This window comes from Chlorocebus sabaeus, chromosome 26 (genome assembly GCF_047675955.1).
Source record: "Chlorocebus sabaeus isolate Y175 chromosome 26, mChlSab1.0.hap1, whole genome shotgun sequence".
Lineage (NCBI taxonomy): Eukaryota > Metazoa > Chordata > Mammalia > Primates > Cercopithecidae > Chlorocebus > Chlorocebus sabaeus.
In genome coordinates this window covers 45,394,283-45,419,510 of record NC_132929.1, presented here as the reverse complement: position 1 = coordinate 45,419,510, position 25,228 = coordinate 45,394,283, and the positions used below count along the sequence as shown (strand labels likewise).

Below are 25,228 nucleotides of genomic sequence, written 5' to 3'. Positions count from 1 at the left end.
TGCAACCTCCACCTCCTGGGTTCAAGCAATTCTCCTGCCTCAGCCTCCCTAGTAGCTGGGACCACAGGTGTGCACCACCATGCTTAGCTAAGTTTTGTATTTTTTAGTGGAGATGGGGGTTTCACCATGTTGGCCAGGCTGGCCTCAAACTCCTGACCCAAGTGATCTGCCCATCTTGGCCTCCCAAAGTGCTGGGATTACAGGCATGACCTACCACCACTCCTGGCCTGTATCTTGACTGTATTGATAGCAATATCATAGTTGTTATACTGTAGTTCTGCAAGATGATACCATTGGAGAAAAAATAGGTAAAGGGTACATGGGATCTCTCTGCATTATTTCCTACAATTGCATGTGAATCTACAATTATCTGGAACTAAGAGGCTTAAGAGTATTTTTTTGTTTTTTGTTTTCTTTTCTTTTTAAGTCCAGGTCATAGATCTCATCAATCCTTTCAATTCATGTATGAGGAAACTCAGGCCTGGAGCGATAAAGAGTCGTTTGCTCAGGAGCCTGGCCAGGGCCACTGTGCCTCACCATAAGGCCTCATCTTGGTCCCTCTTTCCTTTCAGGACTCACACTACTGCTAGTTTACATTTGTTTATTCAGAAGGGCTTTATTCTAGCCCTACCGTGAGGGTTACAGAGAAATAGAATACACAACCCCTGCCCTCAGAGAGCTTAGAGTCTCATTGGGGAGATGCAACACGCTGTGGCCAAGTCAGTGAGAGACATAATCAGCATGACAAGAGGAGAGAGGGCTCCGCAGAGGAGAAACTTAAGTGAAGCCTTGAAATGGCGTAGAATGTAGATAGGAAGCAGTGGGGAGACAGAGCACCCTAGTAAAGCCTAAGCACTAGTGAGAGGCAGCAGGGGAAGCTGGCTGCAGTAAATGGAGTGTCAGTATAGGGGGAGCAATGAGAGATAGGACGGGAATGGAATGTACAGGCCAGGCTGTCAGGGGCCCTGAATGCCAAGGCAAGGAGTTCAGCCTTGACCTTGCAAGGGCCTGAGAGCCCTTTTAGCACCACCAGCAGCAGCAGCCACCCCAGAGCATGTGCCAGGCTCCACATAGAAGCGGTTCACACCTCTATTCACAGTTTCATTCTTGAGCCAATTGCCCAGTCCCCACTTTTCTTTTGAAACTGTCTCTTTTGAACCTTCTTGACTACTCGGTTTGCTACCTATTTTCTTGTCAGATCTTCACCTTGATTCACAGTTGTAGTACTCATGGGCCAGGGGGAAAGTGATTCACATGTAATAGGAAATAAAATCACTAGTGTATAATCCATCCTCGGCTTCTAAGAGGAAATGGTTCTTGTTTGCTGAGTCAGCTTCCAGACCCTGCTTTTAGAGGGTCTAGATAATGGGTGCGGCAAAGAGAAGTTTGTAAGAAGCCCAAAGAGCCTAAGTTGCTCTACAAATCTGATAGATCTAAATGTGGAGACAATAACGAGACAAGATGCCCCTGCGAACCAGGGCCCTAGAGACTGGCAACACCTTTCATTGCAATGGGGAAGCCAGAAGGGAGACCAGGGGTAAAATGAATAACCACAGTTAGGGGTCTCTGAGCTTGTGGTGCTGTTGGGCGGTCTGAGCAAAGATGTTCAGAGCTCAGGTGGACATGATGGGTGAGGGGGTGAAGAGGCAGTTTTGAGACTCTTCCCACCCAGGTGACCTCTGCAACAATGGAGGCAGAATAAGAAAGGTCGTGGCTGACCACAAAAACCTCTTTGCTCTCTGTGGAGGGAGAAAGAATTTTCATATCCTGGCCCCATTCCCTTCGGGTAACCCCACCTCCTCCCACAGCTCTTCTAGCCCCCAGGAGAGTCAGGCCTCCACCAAGGCTAAATAAAAGGATCCAAATCTCCAAAAACAACTGCGCTTCACTCCAGAGCTGGGTGCTTTCCTACTCTCTCCTGCTGCTCTCTGTTTACATAGCACCTTAGCCTTGATTCTTCTAGTTCCTTTCCTCCTTCCCCCTTGAACCTCTTCTTCCTCCTGTTTTTCACTCTTTCTTCTCTGCCATCTTTGTCTTCCCCCCACACCTCTTTTCTCTTCCCATTTGTTTTCTCACCAATGTTTCTTTCTCTCTTCTCTTTCTTTCCCCGTCTCTTCCTTTTCTCTTTTCCTTCTTGTCTTTCTGTCTCTTTATTCTCATCTTCTCTTCATCTTTCTGTCTCTGTTCCTGCCTCCTCCTCTTATGCTCTCTCCCGAGGCACACACAAACTCACATGAATTTTTAAGAGGCCGAGAACTCAGGGAGACTCACAGAAAGGGCTCCAGCCGACTAGCATCAGCAGGCCTCCTTGGTCACCATCAGTGGGTGATGTATTACGGAAATACATTAAGGGGCTGTCCCATTGACAGCAAGCTACCGTAATATGTCAAGGTACCAGCCCTGAGATGATGAACATCCCCATAGATCAGGACACCATCACTCTGATTACATTCCAGCGCTGCATGTCACAGTGCTGCGGGGGTGTGATGGACGGTGGGGATCCGTCACCACGCCGATGGCCCATTCCCAGCACAGCACTCATATTGAGGCTATGATTTAGGGGCAGAGCCCGTACTCCTTTCAAGATGCAAGCACAGCAAAAGTGGACTCTTTCCTTTCTACGAAAGGCAGAAATGTAAGGAGAGAAACACTTGTAGAGTATAACTTCAAGGTCAATGGCTTGGAAATCAGAAAGACCTAGGATCAAATCCCAACTCCTCTACTAAAAAGCTGTGTGACCTTGGGGCAAATTTTCCTCTCCTCCTGAGGCCATTGTTTTATATGTAGATGAGGATAATACTACCCTCCTAGGATTAAAGTGAGCTCCAAATAATATAAGGCATGTAAAACATGTAGCACAGGATGAGGCTCAGGCTCCCGGGACCATGACTCTTGATTTGTTCAGCATGCACACAGTGAGAGATGCAAACCCCAGCCTCCACCAGGCTGTCTAAGGAAGACAAAGATGATGCAGGAGGTCTCTCTCCTCCTGCATCACTTTTACCTTCACCTCTCTCCTTCCCTCCTTAATGGCTCCAAGGCCAGTGGAGGAGGTCCTGACGACACTATCTCGAGTCAGTCACACAGCCTGTCTTGCAGGCAGCCTGTCCATCAGTCCATCTTTCCATTCATTCTTCATTCAGTCAATGAGGGCTGAGCATTCACCAGAAGCCAGACCTGGCTCTAGGCACTGGCGACACAGAAGTGGACAAAACAGATGAAGACCCCTGCTGTCACATGTGAGCATCATTACTCCATCCTTCCACTGGTCAATCCATCTGTCCATGGGCAGTAGCCCAGCCTGAGAACCCTGCGATCCCATCCCTGACCCAGACAAACTATGAGATGGCTGTGACTTTTAACTGTGAGGTTAAAAGAGAATCACATCCTGTTAGCTCTTGAAGGGAGCATAGCCATTTTCTCATCTGATCCCAAGGAACTGGAGCCCATGGGCAGATGGTGAGTTGCCTAAAGTCACGCAAGAAGCATGAGGTAGAGTCTAGGCTGGAACTCAACATGGTCCCAGAACTTTAAAGCTTAAGTTTAGATCCTAATGAACACCCAGTACAACACTTTCTTTTACAGGTCAAGGAGTCACACAGTTCCTGCCCTTAGGAAAATCCAACTTCCTTGAATAGGGAAGACACAGATGCATGAAAGATTAGACCTACATCTTGTTCATGTAAGTGGTCTCATTTCATTCTCACAGAGCCTTGAGAGTCAATCATTATGATCCCATTTCACAGGAGAGGGAACTGAGGGTATGAAGGTAAATAACAGATCATATTAACTCTGGCTCTCCTCACTACCTACAGAAGAGCAGAAAATTGAGATTCAGCACACATACATATGCAGACACACACACACACACACAGAGAGACAGAGAGAGATTTGATTATGTTTTTTTAAAGTTTAACAATCCATTGCAAGCACATTCCCATGGTATTAAATTTATTATTTGAATATATACTTTAAAAATGTTTTCTACAACAAATATACTCTATTTTATCAATCCTCATTTGTTAAATATTTAACGATTTTTTCCAATATTTAGGTCTGATAAATAATGCTGTCATGAACATCCTGATCTCATTGCCCCTGTTTTCTTACTATGGGTTCCTAGAAGTAGGACCATGGAGTCCAAAAATATGAAAACTGTAAAAATTCTTCCAGACAGGTTGTGCCAATTTATGTTTCAATATCATCACCCAGTTGCTAACACGTATCATCATCATCATTATCACCAATCTTAACAATTGGACAAGTGAAAATGTGATTTTATTATTGTTCTATTTTGCATTTCTTTGGCTAATGGTAAAATTAAACATTTTCTCATATGTTAGCCATCTGTATGTCTTATTTTGTGAATGTTCTCTGCCAGTTTTTTTTTTTGTTTTTTTGCTGGGATGTTAGTCTTTTTTTTCTTTAGACTTTGTTAGAACTCTTTGTATCTTAAGGCTATTAGGCTTTCACCATACCTGTCGCAAACATTTTTCCCAATTTGTCATTTACCTTTTTATTTTTGTAGTTTCTTTTTAAAAAATATACATTTAGAGCTCTGTGTAGGTAATTATACTGACAATTTCCTTTGTGATTTCTCCAATTGCTCTTAAGTTAGATAGGTATTACCCACTTTAAGATCATTTAAATATTCACTTAAATTTTCATATTTTGCTATGTGGTTTTTTAATACTTAATGCTATAATTTGCTTGGAATTTGCTTGAGAAAAAGGTTAAGATCTAAAAAGATTGGCTTTCAAGTAGTCAATTTTCTCAACAGCATTTGTTAATCCAACACTTTCCTACAGATTTGCAATGCTTCTTTTTATTTCATTTTGCTCTCATATCCATAGTAAGAGGTCAGTTATGTGCCACTGATGCTGACTTATTCTTGAGCCGGTACCTTGCTGGACAGTTGCTGTAGCTTTAAAATATATTCTAATCTATGTTAAAGGAAATCCTGTCTTTTGTGTTCTTTCAAAAATGTCTGAGCTATTTTTAACTTGTCGTTCTTCCAGATTAATTGTAAAGTTGTTCTGATGAATTATGAAAAGTTTCCATTGAGGTTTTGCTAGACTTACATATTAATTCAGGAAAAACTGCCATCTTTTGTTGTTCCTTTTCCCCAACCAAGAACCTGTCATATTTCTCCATTTATACAGGTCTTCTCTTACACAAAACTCATAAAGTTTTGTCACTTTCTTTATGAAAGCTTTACACATTTCTCACTGAGAATCGTTCAGGGGTAGATTATGTTTTTGTTTGCTTTTCTCTTCACACTAGTTATTGTGGGTCCATAAGAAAGTGATTGATTTTTGTGTATTTATCTTGTGTATCAGAGAGGAGAATATATTCACTAGCAATGTTCCAAGTGATAATTCACAAGAAAATTGGTCAAAGAGAGGCTGGGTGCAATGGCTCACACATGTAATTCCAGCACTTTGGGAAGCTGAGGCTGGTGGATCACCTGAGGTCAGGAGTTTGAGACCAGCCTGGCCAACATGCTAAAACCCCATATCTACAAAAAAACAAAAATTAGCCAGGTGTGGTGGAGGGCACCTGTAATCCCAGCTACTTGGGAGGCTGAGGCAGCAGAATCGCTTGAACCTGGGAGTTGGAGGTTGCAGTGAGCCAAAATCGTTTCACTGCACTCCAGCCTGGGTGACAAGAGTGAAAATCTGTCTCCAAAACAAAACAAAAAACAAAAAATTGGTCAAAGAGAGACAGAAAGAGAAAGAAAAGCTATGGTCCCCAAGGGTTCAGTCCTTTCCTCAGTGTGGGTGGGGAGACAACCAAAAGGTCACAAGGATGTCTGATGGGATTCAGGGCAGTGGGGTCCACCAGTGAAGGAGAAAATACAGGTGGGAGGGGAGATGGCGGCAATGGAAGAACCACCTGAACAGAGAAGTGACCGCATATTAGCCTCTGCCCTGAGTGTGTAGTTTTGGAGAGAGAAAAGAACATCTAGAGAGAATTTCTGGAAATCTTTCTATGTCGTGGGATATGTAAAACCTCTGGACATGACAAGCCTTTTTAAGAAAGCCTGCCCTAAAAGTTCACATGAATCTTCCAGGTTTCTGGAGTCCAACTTAGGTTTCCTTTTAGTACAACTCTGTGCTGAGACTAAACCATATGGGACCCTGAGATTTTTAGGGTTACCATTTATTTGGTCACTATACCAAGCTAAGGGTTTTTCTACTGATTCATCTTGTTTTCTGCATATGTGATTATATAACCTAAAACCAATAATAGTTCTCTCTTATTTTCAGTAGTTAAGGTCCTTTTTTCCCCTTACTTGATGAAATTTTGCATTGACTAGAATTTTCAGGAAAATGTTTAAAAAGAGATTGTTGGTAGAAGATATCTTTGTCTTATTCCTATTTTAAAATAGGTTTTCTTTATCAGGTTAGAAAAATACCTTCTATCTCAAGTTTTTTGAGAGAGGTGTGTGTGTGTGTGTGTGACGTTGTTTTCTTAAGAATGGTCATGTCAGAGGGAAGACAGAGAGAGGCATTTCTATGACAACTGCTGCCATCACCACCTATGACACTGCTTGTTAGGGAGAGAGCCTGTGAGAGGTTCTGATCCACGTGGAGATGGTGCACATGGCAATGCACAGCCACTGGAGGCCGAGGAGAAAGGAGACCCCGGGCAGCCGCTCCTTTTCCTCTCTGCAGATGTGGAAACAGCCATCTGGAAAGGCAGTTTATTGTATAATTAACCCTGTAAAGTTGGTCCTCCAGGGCATTCGGGTTCTGAGGAATCCAGGTATTTATCCCAAGTATTTTTGGCAAAAAAAAATTAGCCAAAGCTCTAGAGAGAATTGAGACACTGCCATTGGCCTTTCTTATTCTTTATATTCCTCTGTTTTCTCTTCTTCTAGTCCCCTTTTTTCTCTTCCCTCTCTTCCTTTTCCTCTTTCCTCTTTCTTTTTCTTCCCCTCTTCTCTCCCCTCCAGCCTCCCTTTAACTCCATCTCTTCTCTAACCATTTGCTTTTCTTTCTTCTTTTTTAACTTTTATCTTTCTTTACCATTCCTTACCATTCTCTACCACCTTTGTCCTCCTTTCTCTCCCCTCTCTCCTTCTCTTCTACCTTTTCCTTCCTTCTCTTTTTCCACTCACAGTTCATTGTTGCTCCCTCTCACTTCCCTATAAGAAAAATCAATTAAAAAGGAGGGAAAGAAAAAAATTATTTGCTTGTGCTTGCAAGGCCAAAAGCTGAAAGAGGCAAACGCTGTCTTATCACCCACACAATGAGCAAAGCCCATGTTTCTTGTTAAAGTTAGAGGGAAATTTGCTGAGAGTGGCTGCCCCCTCACACATCAGATGAAACTGACACAAAGCCAGATAGTCATAGGCAAAAGGACCAGTGGCAGGTGCTTCCACAGCCTCCTGCACATAAACCTTGCCCTCCCAAGCCCACAACCCTCCTCTTTGCCCTGCTCCCATGCTTACCTCCCCCCAACACACACACACGTACACACACAGGCATGCACACACAGGCATGCACACACATACATGCACAAACATACATGCACACACATGCACATGCATATATGCACACATAGGCATGCACACGCATACATGCACACACATGCACATGCATATATGCACACACATGCACGCACACACATGCACACACACGTGCATGCATGCACACACAGACCTGGCCTGGCTGCCTATCTAGAGCTGCTGAACATGCACAGGCCTTCACTCCTGCCCCTCCTGCCATACTAGGCCTCTGCTCCTCTCCTCTTTATGTTCACAAGTCCCCCACAACCTCCCAAGCTGAGTTCAACTCACACCTCTTCCAGGAACCCTTCCTTGGCCACCTCATCTATCAGTACCCTCCTTTCTCTAAGCTCCTAAAGAGCAATGGGATTCCAGCACTGCGGGGCACCTAAAACTCACCTAGCCCAGCATTTTCCCAACCAGAGCATATCTGGGACTTTGGAAAGCCACATATAAGCAGTATTTATTAACATTTAATGGTAAGAACAAATAAAATTGGATCCTCTGTGACTGAGAAACCATGTAGGACACCCCTTTCCATTGCCCCTCAATGAGAGTGTGACAAGTTTCTCAAAGTCAGGAATCTTGACTCAGCATTCTTTGTGTTCCTTGATGCCCACCATCAGCTGAGCACATAGTAAGCATTCAACAAGGGCTTGAATGAATGAATAAGTGAGAGTGTATAAACAAGTGATTCAGAGAGTGAGTGAATACGTGAATGACCGCAGGAACAAATCCTTAAGCTGTCGTTTTAATAATTGAGACTGGGTAAGAAATGCCAAGGAAACATTTTTAGTAATGCTTCCCTTCTTAATGATGGAGAAATAAAAAATGAAGCCAAGGACACAGGCTGAGTTGGGAGGTGCCACAGTGGAGAGCAAAGAGCGCTGGCCTTAGAGCCCAAAGACCTGGTTCCATCCCACATGTGCATCTCACATGGCATCACAGTGTCCCCTGCTGTGCCTCCCTCTCAGATTTGTGTGAGGCCAAATGAGATCGTGGTTAAGAGAGCATTGGGCATACTCTGAACACATAGCACATACACATTGTTGTATTTAATCTTTGAATGAGGTCAAAGGAAGTCAATAGCGGGCCAGGCTTGCATCTGCACATATGTAGGGACCAGGGCCATCTTCGCTGGCACAGCAGCCCTCTCTTAACACTGGGGCCACCGCGCAAGCCTTGGCTGCTTCGAATCTCAGACGCTCAGGACAGACACGTAAGAGCCCCAGAGTGCATAAGCTGATGAGGAAGTGGACCCTCAGACGGGATGCAGGCGGGACAGGCTGTTTACCCTCAGGGTACCACCCACAGTGGAAATGCCCGGTGCCCACCTGGGCCCAGCCCTCTGCTCTCTCCCACACCCTCTTTGGACGCGTGGAACTTTCAGCACCTGCATTTTGCTGAAGCATACACTTACACACTCTTCTGAAAGAGCAATGGGCAGAGGAAATGGAAAATCTGGGGCCTGATTCACACTTACCAATACTCAGAAAGTCCCCAAAACAGCCTCCACAATGGGGACCCGCCCGCCTGCCCAGCTGTCCCCAGTGCCTTGTGATGGATATTCCCACTTGCTCATAAGTGGCGCCACGTGGAAGGTGCAGCCGTGTGGAACCCTGCAGGGACAGCCTGCTTTGCCTCAGCCATGAAGCTCCTAGGTCAGTAGAGCTGTGGACTCCAAATGTCAGCTAGACCAGAGGTTTTTAAGTACTTTGTAAGCAATAGAAATCTTAGTTTGATTAGAAGCCCTTATGAACCCCAGTCATTAGAACAGATGTAAGGAGAGCTGCCGCTGATTATAGTAGGTGCTGAATCCCTACTCCACCAGTCCCACACATATGCTTGGATCGTGTGCATCATGCCTTGAAGGCTCCCGAAACAGTTCTACAGATTGCTAGGACAGTGTCAAAAACAGGCCTCTTTTTAACAGTGGGTAAACTGAGCCCCAAAGAGAAGACAATTCATGGCCAAGATCAAGCTGCATGTTGATGGTAAAAGTAGAGCTGGAATCTCGGCTGGCCCTTGCCCCAAGACCCGTGCAGAGGTAGGACTATGCTTATGAGAATTAACTTCTGAGTCAGGGTGAGGTGATGAAGAAATGCCAACAGGTGTTATTGGATAGCCTAAGTGGACAATATGGTCTTGCCCCAAAGCCTTTCAACCTTTGTAAGAGGGTCTTGGTAGCCTGAGTTACTCCTGGAATCAATTAATCAAGAGGAGCCCTAGCATGAGAGCCAGAGACCCATGTTCTAGCTTTCACCCTGCCTCCCACCTGCCGGAGACTGGGCCAGTGACTGTTTCACTGGAGTTTGACTCATGATCTCCGGGATCCCTTCCAACTTCAACACTCCACATCCAGGTAATGAGGTGAAGCGTTCTCACCTACGGATAGTACAAGGATTCCTCTAGGGAGGAAATTGTCTCTATCTGGAGAGAGATCTTCAAGAGGAGATGGGGAGGTGTGGAGGCATGTGATGCGTGCTGCAGCCAAGGCCATGGGGCAAAGGCCAACCTCCTCTGTAGGAAACAAGGAAAGAAATGGGGAAATGGGAGAGAGAATCAGAGAAGGCAGGGACTGGGGAGTAGCAAGATGGTGCAAAGCTGTAGCTGCCTGGAGCAAAAGGCCACAGAGAAGAACCCAGCAGTGGAGTGGCCAGAAGGGCATTTTAAGAATGGGAACACCTCATGTTCAACTTGAAGTTGTTTGCATTGCAGTGATGTAAATCCTTCCTTCATCCCCACCCCCGCCCCACCCCGTATCTTCAAATAAATCTGCCTCACCCACGAATGCTTTGCGCCAGCAGATTGTTATGTGGAAAATGAGAAGCGGCTGAGCTTCCCATCTGGGTCCGTGAGGTGTGGGATGAAGATAGTAAGTGTGAAAGCAAGAGTCTGAGGCAGCCAGAGCCAATTGAATGTGTAGCTTCTGGAGAGGCTCAGAAATCTTGAGGTCCTTGGATCTCCACGGAGGAGGAATTTGGGGATCTGAGCCAATCTTACCTGGATCTCAAGGGACAGGGAAGACCCTTTGTGACTTATAAGATGAAATGTTTATGTTGTCCAACCACAAACTGTGCTATGTGAAAACTCAGAGAAACAGGAGGCAGTGGTCGTGAAATTTTAGGGCATCTAAGCAGGACCTTGGAAGCTTGTTAAAGGTGAGAGTTCGTAGGTCTCGTGCCATAGATTCTGACGCAATGGGACTTGGACAAACACTGGGATGAGGTGGTGACATGCACCCAGCCTTTGAAGAGCCTGAAATGCCACTGGCTGCTTTAGTAACAGGATTCACCTGCAGGCCTCTGGCCACTGCCCATTCCTGTTGGTCAAGAGCGCACAGTCCCAGCACGGAGCAACCAGTTCTTGCTGTGAGCCGCCATCTTTGCCTTAGGATCTGAGTTTCTGACAACCATGGTCATTGGCTCAGCAGTCCTTTTCTGCCAGTGCTAGCCCTTAGGGAACACTGCACCTTCTGGGTGGAAAATATCTCTGACTTGAGCTCTAAAGCCTGTGGTATGTGCCTGAGAGCGCGTTCCCTGCCCCGCATCCCAGCACATCTCCAGGACCTGACTTCTTTCCTCCCTGGACCCATGATTTTACCCATTTGTCTCCACCCCAGGTGGCCTCCTGTACATGACCTGGGCCAGCGTGCCGTATATCCCCTCATGTAGCACTTCCCTTGGACTTAGTTCAGATGTGAGAAAATAAGGCAAATAGTGTTCGAAGACAGAGAGAAAGATTTCCCCAAGATAGCCAATCACAGCCGGGGATGCTGAGCCGGATGATGACAAAGAGTCAAGAGGCACCACTGGGAGGTCAGCCCAATGAGTAGAAGAGAGTGCCGTGGGCTGGGGGATTTCGGAGAAGGGCTCAGAAACCTGGAGGGGGTGGGGGGAGAAATCAGAGTTTCATTCATTCATTTATTCATTCATGCTACAGACATGCGCTGAACACTTCTACATAGGGATACGTGCATACATGAGCCCAACCCTTTTTCTTAAGAAGTGCACCCCTAGGAGGGGGTGGAATTGGTCCTTGAAAGGTGATAAGATTCTGAGCAGTAGAAAGGAGGTAGAAAAGCATTTTAGGTAGACGGAACAACATGAGCTAAAGTGCAGAGGCCAAAGGCAGGCTCAAGAGCCGAGGAGTTGACCAACATGAGTAAAACAGAAATATATGGAAATACATGGTCATTTGACAGACCTTTCCTGTGCTCTGCGCTGGACCTGGGCTAGGTGCTGGGGATATGAAGGTGAATACGGAAATATCTGCCCTCAATCACTGAAGCCTTTATTGTCATTCCATGAGGAGGTGTGCAAGAGCCACGAGCAGGCAACTCCCCTCCCAAAGCATTGCAGGCAGTAAGTGTGGGTACAGAGGTGACCCAGCCAGCCTCATTTCCAAGCGGGGGGACGGGAGGCAAGGTCTGAGCTATTAGTAAGACAGCTGGCGGGGTTGGTTCCAGCTGCCTGACATGAGATGAAATCTAGTTTGGGGAGATAACCTTTGGGTGCCGTAATTAAGTCCCTGGGCTCTGCCTGGGAGGCCACAGCCTTAATGAAAACAGCCTGAGAAAAACAAATAGCACGGTTGGTGTTCTTGAAGACATTCTAGTGTAAATGTGCAGACCGACAGCACCTACAAACACACAGGGTGGGGTGCAATCCCAAAACATGCCACTTTCCCTTGCAAAATGACCCTGGTCAGACCAAGCTGTGGGGAAACCTCACCACGGATTTGTGCAATGAAGGCGTCCTGGGTCAGGGCTGGGGAATGGTGGGGGGTTTTATTACTTTTTGTTTTTGTTGCTTTTTTTTTTTTCATGCTTTTTTGTTGTTATTGTTCTTGATGAGGTCTGAAAAGTCAAGGTAGTGCTTGGTGGTGATGTTTGGAGCTGCGAAGGTGCCCGGGGTCACTGAAGAACAACTCGTGGTTGGGTGAGGAGCCCTGGAGGAAAGTGCCCCTGCCTGGGAGTCAGAGGATGTCTGTCCCAGCTCTGCTGAAAGCTCTGTGACCTTGGGTAAATGAATTTCTTCCTCTCTCTGGGCCTGCTTTTCAGTCAGCCTCTGGCCCCTCCACACTGGGCCAAAGCCCATAACTCTAATAAGCAATTATTACATTACCAACATAGAGGTCAAGGGAGAAGGGCAAGAGCCGAGGGTTTAGATGAAGCAGGAGCTTTCAGAAACAGATTCTGGCCTTTGGCCAACATAACTGGAGGTTGTTTGAAAATGGGGTGCTGACAAAAGAAAATTCTAGGCCAGGAATGGTGACTCACTCCTGTAATCTCGGCACTGTAGGAGGTTGAGGCAGGAGGATTGGTTGAAGTCAGGAGTTTGAAACCACCCTGGGCAACACATTAAGAGCCAGTCTCTATCGAAAAAAGAAAGAAGAAAGGAAGAAAGAAGGGAGAGAGAGAGAGGAAGGAAGGAAAGAAAAGAAAGAAAGAAAGAAAGAAAGAAAGAAAGAAAGAAAGAAAGAAAGAAAGAAAGAAAGAAAGAAAGAAAGAAAGAGGGAGGGAGGGAGGGAGGGAGGGAGGGAGGGAGGGAGGGAGGGAAGGAAGGAAGGAAGGAAGGAAGGAAGGAAGGAAGGAAGGAAGGAAGGAAGGAAGGAAGGAAGGAGGCATAAAGGTTTTTCTTTGAAAACAAACCATACGATGATGATGTGAGGTGTGTATTTCATTCTGCTTTGGGTAAGACTTGGTTTCTAGTTCCCATTAGCATGACCTGAGGCTGGAATAACACCCTCTGTGTGTACTGACCACTCTGCTTAGCACCTCCTAAGGACCCAGGAGACAGTATTGGAAACCAGAGCAGGACAAATGGCCCAGCTTTTCTTCAATTCAGGAAGAAAGGAGAGAGAGGGAAACCCCAGAACTTTCTCTCCTCCCATGTGCTGGTAGATGATTAAAAACAATATAATTGTCGTGTTCCCACAGTCATTTCAGAGCTAGAAGAACAGAGTCTCCCACCAGGCTCACTCTCTGGTATGTACCAAGCTCCCCAACCTGGCTTTGCAGCCCCCTCCCCAAGTCCACTCTGTAAGTCAGATTTTTCTCAGGACAAAATGTTTCCAAAGTCTGGACAAGGGACAAGAATACTTGCTTTTTAGGTCTCCTGTTTTGTTCCTCTCCAATGCTTTGTTTCATGTCCTCGACGGAGCCTGAAACCTTGATCTCCTGGTCCAAGGGATCTGCGTGGTGGCCAAGCCTGGCAGTGACCCACTGTCCACCTGCATCCTGAGTTAAGCCATGCCTTCAGAAGTGGCTTATCACAAGCTCTCTTCCCATGGTGAACGTAGAGCTCTGGTCCAGGGCTCCAGAATCAGGTGGGTGGGAACCCAACTGGCCACGAGGGCAGCATCTGATTCTGCGGAAGAAGGGAGCTCCTCTGTGAGAGCCGTTCCTCTTCCCTTGGGAGAAGAGAGCTAGTCTGCACCCAAAGGAGCACATCCCAGATGGAGGCTGGAAAGCAGTTCAAGTAGGTATCTTTGAACTCAAAAATATGTTTAAAGATGATCATGTAGGTGAAACTAGCAGGCACTGAAAACATATTTGAAAGAAAGAGTGGGAATGATCAAGAATGGGAGAAGAGGGAGGGAAGATGGCAGAAAGGTGGGAAGGCAGGCAAGCAGGAAGGGAGAGAGAGAGAGAGGAAGGGAGGAAGAAAGGCAGGAAGGCAGGAAGTCAGGAGGGAGGGAAGGAGGAAAGGAAGGAAGGAAGGAAGGAAGGAAGGAAGGAAGGAAGGAAGGAAGGAAGGAAGGAAGGAAGGAAGGAAGGAAAGAAGGAAAGAAGGAAGGAAGGAAGTAAGTTACTTCACTTCTTGAAGGCTCAGTTTTTCATCATCTGTGAGGTAGGAATAACATCCCTTATATCAGGCTGGTTGTGAGAATTAGAAGATATAACTCCTGTGAAAACCCCAATACAAAGCTGGTGTTCCACAAATGTCACAGAGGTGAAGTAATTGCTCAGTGAGGCACAGCTTCCAAATGACCGAGCTAAGGCTGGAACCCAGGGGACTCTGACTCTAAAATTAGTAATTTCCATACCAAAGTGCCACACCCCAACCTTCTTGGACATGAGGTCGCTGAGTCTAACACTTAGTCACGTGGTGTCTTCAGACAACATGGTGACTCCCACCCAGGGGTGCTCAGAATCCCCGCCCCCCAAGCCCCAAATAACAACCCAGGGAGAGACTAGTTCATGCTGGAATTCACCAGACGAAATAACAGAAATGTCTCCCCATGGAAATAGACAGCAACCTGCTGAGAAATTGACATAGGGGGCCGCTGGGAAAGGGTGGTGAGCCCCAGGTTTCTTTCCAGGTTGATGCCACCTAACAACCTCAGGCTGCAGAACTACCATGAGTCACTGCCTTCGGTGCCTCTCAGCCCTATCACCTCTCCCACACCCCAATATTACACAGGTTTTCACATGTTTTTCCTTTAAACCATCTCAGTTCCAGCCCAGGAATCCCTTAGGCCTCCCTCATATCTTCAGCCAGGACCTGGTAAGAAGACCCGATGGGCACTAGGGCCACCCATGTCAGGCAGGGAGGTAGGGAGCCCAGAGCCCAGTGCTGGGGGAGGCTAAGAGGTGACTTTAGCATTTCCCCATCCCGCTGCAGTTCTAGTTAATCTATGTGTTACGTAACAATAAAGGTAGAAATTAATATAATCAGCATAATTTCCTGGACACACAGTTTTAGTTTCTTTAAATACGTGTGGTTCAGACAATAAGAGATCCTTCCCTTTCACCAGAGAGATCAGAATGACCTGGAAGCTTTCTGGGATGGGGACAAGTGTATGTCTGCTGAGAGCATCTGTGCTCCAGGCACTGGGTGAAGTTTTATAGAGCCATTCAGTCTTCAAGACTACCCCCAGGAGAAGTAGGACATTGTCTCTTTCAGGTAAAGAAACTGAAATTCCAAGAGTATAAATAACCAAAGGCACACTAGATTCCAACTTAAGGCTGTTTACAGTCAAACTCAGGCAGTGTTCCATTACTTTCTTTCTGTTTCTAGAGTCCCCCAAACAGGAACCAGCCTTTTCCTTCAACACCCAAGAGCATGGTGGTTCCAAAATCTCCAGGATCTAAAGCCTTCTGCAAGCAATGCACCAAATTAAAGATGGAAATTGAACACTCTTGGATTGGTTGTCAAGACCCTCATTGGTGAGTATGCACTTAAATATTAAAGTCAATAATCAGTGCTGAAGAAAGTTTAAATATTTTATTAAAATTTATCAAAACTGATATGCCAATTAGCAACTGAGCATCAGTCCAGGCCCGCATCAGGCACATTGCAAGATTCAAATGAAGCCTAAGATGTTTTTAATGGCCTAAGTGGGAAGATAAGATATTATAGGAAACAGCAGAGAACAATGTTTGACAGTTTTTAATCAAATATAAAGAAACTTGGCTCCACCACTATGTGACATTGAGCAACTGTTTTAATCTTACTGTGGCTTCATTGCCTCATCTGTAAAATGGGAACAGTGATAGTATCTTCTTACAGAATTACTATGAGAATTGCATAAGGTGATCACTGTTCAGCTCAGTGCCAGTTGAACAAGCTCTCAGTAAGTGCTGGTTCGTATCATTGTCGTGGTCGTCAGGAGGTTGGGAACTAATATTTATTAAAGAGCTCCTCCTTTGTATCTATGGCCATTCAAGAAACCTTCAAATTCTCAATTCAGTTAGTTCTTTGTCATTTGCCTCATTTCCTAGAAGAGAAAGCTGAGGTTTGGGGACTCATCACACAATTATTCACTAGTTAAGTGAAGATTGGGAGCTAGGTATATTTGATATCAAAACAGATAAGACCAGGTCAAATCAAACAAACAGGTAGGTTTTTAGCATTGTTAGGACCCTAAGATCTCTAGGAAGCTCTGGACCAGGCTGTCCAGTAGGAGATTCTGCAATGATGGAAATGCCTGCATCCACATTGGCCAACACAGCAGAGTACTTGAAATGTGGCTAGTGTGCCTGAGAAACTGAATTTTTAATTTTATGAAATTTTAGTTAATGTAAATTTAAACAGCCACATGTAACTAATGGCTGACATATTGGACAATACAGGGCTAGACTACCGTTGGCACCCTGTTTAACCTTGCATCTGAGCCCCTCCCCATCAGTTCCAGTGTCTCATTAGTGGTAACTCACTTGTCTGGGTCCCCTGGCCCTGTACTCCCAACTGATATCCCATGTCAGTCTCTGTCTCCCTCCCCTTTTGCTTTGATGACACTTTCTGCCCCCCTCACCCAGCTCCTCCTGGGTCTGGTCTTCGGCTTCCATCTATTTGACCCTGTGCTCTGGCTTCCTATTGCATCTGCTGAAAACTCCCCAAACCAGGGCCAGGACCCCCGGCTTCTTCACCCTTATCTCAATACCCACCCTTCTACCAAGAATAATCCACCAGGCACAGGTCCTGATGCCCTGGAGGTGTGTGCTTGGGTTGGGGGTGGGGTGGAGTGGCAACAAAGGAACAATATGTTCCAAACTGACACAAGCAAGACATTCCAGGTATTTACTTGTTTCCATATGAGAAACACAAAGAGAATAAGTGAAGACCCCTGCTTCAAGGAGCTTCCATAGTCAGTGGGGAGCATAAGGCAAACTGAAAATGCAAGAGAGCAACGACCTTGTGGCACAACATGAAGACACATCACAGCTAGTCAGGCCGAGTGTGCATTCAAACCAGAAGTGCGCTGGGCTTCAGAGAAGAGAGGCCTCTATGGGCTGGATTCATCAGGGTGCTCCTGGGAGAAGGCAGAGGGGTCCCCTCCCAATCCAGGCTCCGTCCCTCTCCACCCTGCTCTGGCTGGGAGCCTGACCTATAAGGGCCGCGCAGGGGGCTTCTTGTCCTCCCTCTCCGAGTTGGGTTTGGCCACAGTTGATGGGCAGCAGGGGATGCGCAGCAAGAGGAAAGAGTAGGGTTTGCACTCCTCTTGCTTCTACTCTGCCTAGCTGAGGGTGAGCAATGAACAGTTTCCTCCAGCGAAGGCCATGACTCCCACCAGGCAGTCCTCACTTACAGCTGTGGGCCTTCTGTGGTTTCAGTAAAAGCTCCCTTGTCTCACCTTTTCCAACCTAGGGACAGTAGTAGCTCCCCACTGTAGTTGTTCCAGGGTGCTATAACATCTCATGTTGCTCTTGCTGTGCCCTGGCCATTCCCTTATAAAGCATCCCTCCTTAACTCTCTTCCAACCCCTTTCTGATGCATCAGCTGTTTCTTGCCAGGACACTGACTGATACAGGGTCTACACTGTGTCTTAAAGGATGAGCAGGATTGATACAGGCAGAGGAGCAGAGAAAACCTGAACAGTAGACACAAGGCTGCAGGAGCAGTGGCAGAAGACAGAAGCCTTGCTCAGGAGGGCCAGCACAGTGGGGCTGGGGAGGGGCTTTGTTAGGTGGGGATCTGGGCTGAAGCTGGGACCAGGCTGTGAAGGCCTTGATCACCCAGTTGATAATTGTGAAAGTCGGAAACTAAGGAACCCACGTCAAGCTGGGATGGTGCACTGTTTCAGGGCCATGGGTTACTAGGAGCCCTTGAGAGTTTAAAGCTTCTATAGTACTAGCTGTGGCTATCATGTAGGCAACTGATTTTTAAATCACATGACACCATTGGAGTATAAATAAAGACTGCACTTGAATAGAATTCCACTCTGGCTTCCATGACAATCAAATGAGAATATCATTAATATTCGAGTACATCTCTTCTGTAGCCAATGGCCTATGGAGAACTATTAATAAATACACACTCTGTCTGTTAGACAGGAACATTCAAATCCCACCTCTTAGTACCCTGTTGGCTAAGCAAATGCAAGGACATACTACATATACATAAGTGCAGACACATCACAGTATCGCTGTACTTGTCAGTTTTCCCCCTGCATAATTCAGATCTTCTCAATTTTGGGAAAAAGCGATTTCTAATACATATTTTACACCAGATGCCATTTGAACAGAGTACGGCATGCCTGAAATGTGATATGCAATGAAATTGGGGCTATTCCTTGGCAATACTTGATGACTCCTGGGAAAGCATATTGACCTCTGCTGCCTTTATAGCCAAGAGAATGTGGGCGCTTGGCTGGCATTTGCAAAGTCAGAGCTGTCAGAGCGGCTGTTGCTCCCTTAGCTGAAGCGATGCATAATTCTTTAATAGAATTATGCATTTATACATATAGAACTATGCTAATATCTTAAAAGATAGGTGAAAAAAATCTGACTATATTCTCCAAATTAAAAAAAAGAGACTGCTTTGACTAAAATTTTGCCAAGATACCATAATAATGAAAAGATTTTTGCATCATTTACATCATCTGCCTCCACCTGTTGATTTGCTGAGTATCAAGATGGCAGTACTTTGAGCTCCAGCAGATTTTTTTAAAAGAAGGATTTTATATTTGCTTACCTTTTTTCATGAATAATTGATAACATTGATTACCTAAATAGGCCTAAGATTTCAGGCTTAAATACAACTGCTGACTTGATGGCATTTTTTTCCACCATCCTAATTAATTCATGTGGATGAAAAGTCCGCTGTGAAGAACGCACAGGAGGTGAAAACGAAAGATTCCAGGGATCCATTGGAAGCACTACCAATTAACTTACTGCTCTGTGAAAATCATTAACATGTGAAACTGACAAAATGAAAAGCATCCATACATTTGCTAACAGAGTATACAATGACACAGCATGTCTCCAAGTTTTTCCATAGAATGTTATCTGTTAATTTTATTTTTGACAATCCCTGCCCCTGTATCTTCAGCATAACATTTTTTCTCCAAATTAAAACCAATTAAAAACTATTTAAGGAACACTCTGTGACAACAACGTGTAACAGAATTAACACCACTCGCTGCGGAAACATGGCAGCAGAAGCTGCGAAACTGATCGGTGATTTTGCTAATGCCCAATCACAACGGAGACATTTTAAGTTTGCTTCTAATTTTCAAATATGTCTGTGTTGCCTGCATAGCTTTTGGTGCTGACATGTTTTAGAGTATAAGTTTTGAAGTTTGTTTAAATAGTTATTTGTGTGTTATATAATGAAAGAATGATATTTGGTAATGAAATACAGTTTTCTATTTTATTGTATACAGGGAAGGCACTACATAAAGGTTGAACCCATTATTGTGGAGTACACCACTGTGCCAAGAAACATGTGAGATAGTTACACTGTATTTGTACAGTGAATAGCAACAGTAAGGCGTTACAGTTCTTCTGAAGGGCAAAGGGGAGAAACGAAATGTTCCATCTTTGCTATGCGCTGTGCCATGCATTTTACTACATTGTTTATTTTCATCTTCCCAACAATGCTGAGAGGCAAGAATGTGCTTTTGTTTTGTTTTGTTTTGTTTTTTTGAGACGGAGTCTCCCTCTGTCGCTAAGGCTGGAGTGCAGTGGTGAGATCTCAGCTCCCTGCAACCTCCACCTCCTGGGTTCGAGCAATTCTCCTGCCTCAGCCTCCTGAGTAGCTGGGATTACAGGTGCGTACCACCACGCCTAGCTAATTGTCTCATTTTTAGTAGTAGAGAGGGGGTTTCACCATGTTGGTCAGGCTGGTCTAAAACTCCTGATCTCATGATCCGCCCACCTCAGCCTCCCGAAGTGCTGGGATTACAGGCGTGAGCCACCGCACCCAGCAAGAACATGCCTTTTTACAGGTGAAGGGACTTTAATTTGGGGAGATTAAGTAACTTGCTAAAGGTCAAATGACATGGAAAGATTCTGATCCAGGTCATTCTGGCTCTAAAACCCTCATAAGAACAAAGAAGGCTCCCATGAACCCAGGACTGTAAGACGTTGTCTGCCTGCCTTAATGACTGGCTGAAATGGTGGCGCTGGGGGGTCACAAGGCAAGCTTAGGCTTCTGACGTGATCTGAAGGCATATTTAGCATCAGTACAATCCCTTGGCACTGCTCCAAAAGCTGCCCCATTTGAGCTGAGGGTACTCACAACATTACCTCTATAATTAGGCCTGCCATTTAGGTGCTCAAAGGGCCACCTGGGGAAGGAAAAGTCTTAAATGTGAGTCCCAACTCTGCCATTTATAGCCCTTGGGCTAGGCACTGAAACCTGCTGCACCTGAAAAGCACATTTAGGAAAAAAAAAAAAGGTGATGGGGACAGGAAATAATCTATCAAACATTAAAAGGCTGTCTGGAGGAATCACTTAAATGACCTGCGGAAAAGAAATCTTTGGAAAGTAGCATATATACAGGTTCTTCTGCAGGCTTTGAGCCTGCAGTGAAAGGGCATTGGCCCAGGTTCAAGATGCTGCCTTAGGTCTTTGTTGCTCAAAGTGCGACCCACAGACCAGCAGCATCGGTATCACCTGGGAACTCAACAGAAATTGAGGCTATTGGGCCTTAGCCCAGACCTCTGATTCAGAATCTGCATTTTGACAATTTTGAAGTGTACACATTCAGCTGGAAAGGCACTGCCATAGGCCTCTCAGTCTGGCTTTCCAGGTCTCAACCTCCAGTGCATTTAAGTAAGAAGGTAGGCTTCATTCACTTCTCAGTTACTCTTATTACAAAAATAGAATTGAAAAGGCTCTTGAAGCCACCCAATCCAGGAATGGTGAATACCTGCAAGGGTGCAGCCATCCTTCCCAGAGACCAGAGCAGACATTGCTAATCAATCAGGAAACTCTTCCACGGTGCTTAAGAGCAGCTGCACCATCCCCTCCACAATGCAGTCCAGAAAGCCTGATTACTCTTTTGTAATTACCATGGGTATGAAACCTACTTACCACCCCTCACCCCCACTATGTGGCCTAATCTCTTCTTTATTCATAGATCGACCTTATCTCCAGTTTAAGCCCATTTTCCCAACATTCACCAATTTAACATTCACCCCTTCAAAAGTGTTCAACAAATTATATGGTTACACTGATTAAACAGAAACTGAGTGTTTCCAAAATTAAATGACATCCCCAAAGATGAAGAATCCTATTCCCCTGGCTCAGCTCTCATCTTCATGTCACCTCTCTGTTCCACCACCCACTTCAACATTTTAGACCAAGGGAGGGAAGACTTTAAACTTCACAAAGAGGTTTAGAACATTACCCTGGTGCTCCCAAAATCCAAGCTAGAAAGACAACGGAAGTTTTTTAAAATGCTCTGAGACCTCGAACCCCACTCCCTTGTCCCCTGACCACCCAGCCTTGTCACCTGCTTAGAGCTGGAGCTGGCATCTTCACGACCAGGAAAGGGTGGCATGCTGAACCTGCCTCCCCTAGGCTTTTCATTCAATGTCCCAGCCGCCTGCCTCAAATGCTACTTGCAAAGCACTCTGAAATAGGGTGATATTCTCAATTTAATTTTTGTTAACATGTAATAGGAGATTGATGCCCTCACTAAGCTGCTGTGCCAATCAGCCGGTGGGAAGCAGCCTATATTTTTGGAAGACAAATCGTTAAGAACTAGAATACGGTGTAGGCATGTATACCAGCTGCATCCAATTTCAAGTGAAAATTAATGGCAAATTCTTGTAACCACATGAAGAGCCATTGTCGTTCATTTGAAATCAGTTAAACATGAAAACAATATGAAAACCATCTTGAGTTCATGGAACATAAATATTTGTCTGTATTTTTTGCCAGTGCCCCAGAGAAACTAGGAGATGTTGGCAGATCGGTGTTCTAAAAACATGCTCACAAAGGGGGAAAAATAAGGAACCTGACTCTTGTTGGGTTAAACTGTTTGTCAACTTTTCCATTTCCTCAGTCAAAAGATAATTAAACAGTAAGCAGATGCCAGAATCTAATTGATGCAAGGAAAGATTGCTCAATGTCTTATGGTGCTTGGTCATTTTTATGTACTGTCTGCAAATAGCCCCTTGGCTGGTACAAGTAGCAGAAAGTCAACCAGTTAGCTTCTCTTCCCACCTGTGTACAGTCACTCTGGGTGTCAAGAAGCACATAAGAAAGATCCTGGGACGATGTCTTAGGCATATTAGAACAGAGTGAAGCTGTGGCTTTTCAGAAGAGTGGGGAGAGGGGAAAAAGAGAAAGAGAGAGATCTAGAGGATGGGGGAAGATGGAGGTGAAGAAGGGAAGGGTTGAGAGATGAGAGAGAAAAAGAATAGGAAAAGACTCAGAAAAAAGAACTGCTGGCAGAAGAAGAAAGTCCCAATACAGTAAAATCAAAACGGCATGGTCTTCAGAGTCAAGCCTACTGCTTGGTCATCCCTTTCCAGCTGTGGGAATTTGGACCATTTATTTGACTTCCCTGAGTGCATTCCTTCCATAGACCATTGGATATCATACTCCCTGCCCGGACCTTCCCACGGCTTGATCTGAGATATAAGGAATCATAAGTATTAGTGTCTGAACATTGCAAAAAACTGCACAACTGCTTCAATTTTCAAAAAAAAAAAAAAAAAGAGAGAGAAGGAAATCGGGTGAAAGAGAATTAAAACAAAGCAGGGTGCCGGGCACGGTGGCTCACACCTGTAATCCCAACACTTTGGGATACTGAGGTGGGCGGATCACCAGAGGTCAGGAGTTGGAGACCAGCCTGGCCAACATGGTGAAACCCTGTCTCTATTAAAATACAAAAATTAGCCGGGTGTGGTTGTGGGCGCCTGTAGTCCCAGCTACTCAGGAGGCTGAGGCAGGAGAACCACTTGAACCCGGGAGGTAGAGGTTGCAGTGAGCCGAGATTGTGCCACTGCACTCCAGCCCGAGTGACAGAGTGAGACTCCATCTCAAAAAATAATGATAATAATAAACGCAGTGGGGTGTGGGAGAGCCATCTCTCTGTTATACTCCCTTATGGGGAATCCACAGCAGTGCTGCTTGGAGTTCAGTGTGACTCAGAGATGAGTGAAAGAGCTCTTTCAGATTCTACTGTAGGTTCCTCCCCTTAAAACACACACACAGACACACACGCGCGCACACGCACACACACACACACACGCACACACTCTGATCTCCGTGGGAGAGCATTCAAATGGTGTCCAGGAACCCAGGTGGACAACAGACTTGAAAAACAACTGCCAGCTGGGCGCAGTGGCTCACGCCTGTAATCCCAGCACTTTGGGAGGCTGAGGCGGGTGGATCACCTGAGGTCAGAAGTTTGAGACCAGACCTGGAAACATAGCAAGACCTCGTCTCTACAAAAAAAAAAAAAAATTTTTTTAAAGATATTAGCCAGATATGGTGGTACGTGCTTGTAGTCCCAGCCGCTTGGGAGGTTAAAGTGGGAGGATTGCTTGAGCCTGGGAGGTCGAGGCTGTAGTGAGCTGTGATTGCACCACTGCATTCCAGCCTAGGAAATAGAGCGAGACCCTGTCTAAAAAAAAAAGAAAGAAAAAGAAACAAACAAACAAACAACTGCCGTGCTATGTCTATAATGTCCATCCACATACCACTGGGTAAAATCATTGTCCACGGCTTCCCCCTTCAGGATGCACCTCTTCCATGGAGGACTGTCAGCCACCACTTGCAAACAGACTGCCATCAGGGCATCTCACCAGTTACCAAACACAGCCAGCATGACCAGTAAGACTAAAACTCAAATTCTTATTGTGTAACTTATCAGATGCTCTGTTCCAAAGAAACAATTGACTAATGAACTAGGGGGTTCACACTTCCTCCTGTCTCATCTCTGACACTACCTTACTGTGTGGTCTCAGATCAGCATGAACACCCTCCGGGCTTCCACTTTCTTATGTGGGAAATGATGTTGAACAGCTTGAGCCTATGAAATCTTTCTACTTGTCACATTCGAAGTCTTCGCAATGTACCCATCTGACATCTAAGGTAAAAGCTAGAATCTCCTTCCTCTTTACGTCCCTCCAGATTCCTTTCCACACTCCTTCACTCCTCTGCTCACACAGGCAGGCTGACCTGCAGAGACTTTCGTTCTTTTTTTTTTTTTTTTTTTTTTTTTTTTTTTTTTTTTTGAGATGGAGTCTCGCTCTGTCACCCAGGCTGGAGTACAACAGTGTGATCTCGGCTCACTGCAACCTCTGCCTCTCAGGTTCAAGCAATTCTCCTGCCTCAGCCTCCTGAGTAGCTGGGACTACAGGCACCCGCCACCACGCCCAGCTAATTTTTGTATCTTTAGTAGAGACAAGGTTTCACCATATTGGCCAGGCTGGTCTCGAACTCCTGAGCTTGTGATCCGCCTGCCTCAGCCTCCCAAAATGCTGGGATTACAGGCATGAGCCACCGCACCCGGCCCCTGCAGAGACTTTCTAAGGGGCTCCCTTGCGCTCTGGCTTCCAGTTGGTCTTAGCCAAGGGATGCTCATTGCCCTGACTCACCGGAGAGCTCTCCCCAGGCTGACCACATCTCTGTGGAAGGTCACAGCCCTGTGGTCTTCTCTGCAGGCCTTCCTCCTTCCAGGTTTTGTTAACAGTTTCCTCCCCTCACTTCTTCAGGCCTAGAAGTGGTAATAGCTCTCCTGCTGCTGGGACTACCTGTGGGTGGTAATAGCTCTGGGTACTGTCCCTTGTGGTTCTTCCACTCCCTGCCCACACCTAGGTAAGTAGTCACAAAAGGGCCTCTGTGTGGTCACATGAAATCAGGGGGCAAATGAAAGGCGGGATCAAGGAAGACATCCAAGGAGAGGAGGCCTTTGCAAGGTTGGCCTCAAACCTGTTTGGAAGAACAGGAAGAAGTTTATACAGGCAACAAGGAGGGGAGAGAATTTTAACCAAGAGAATGGTGTGGATGCAGGCAGGAGGCCAGG

The 25,228-nt window shown here is 45.7% G+C and overlaps 1 long non-coding RNA gene across 1 annotated transcript in view; it reads right to left on the bottom strand.

The window, feature by feature from the left end:
- Positions 1-25,228, bottom strand: part of LOC140710390 (uncharacterized) — a 100,717-nt gene that overhangs the window by 56,008 nt on the left and 19,481 nt on the right. Inside the window, exons 3-4 of the long non-coding RNA XR_012091362.1 lie at positions 21,701-21,821; positions 9,899-10,033 (exon numbers count right to left, since the gene is read on the bottom strand). This is a non-coding gene — a long non-coding RNA (uncharacterized lncRNA). The remainder of the gene's footprint in view (positions 1-9,898; positions 10,034-21,700; positions 21,822-25,228) is intronic.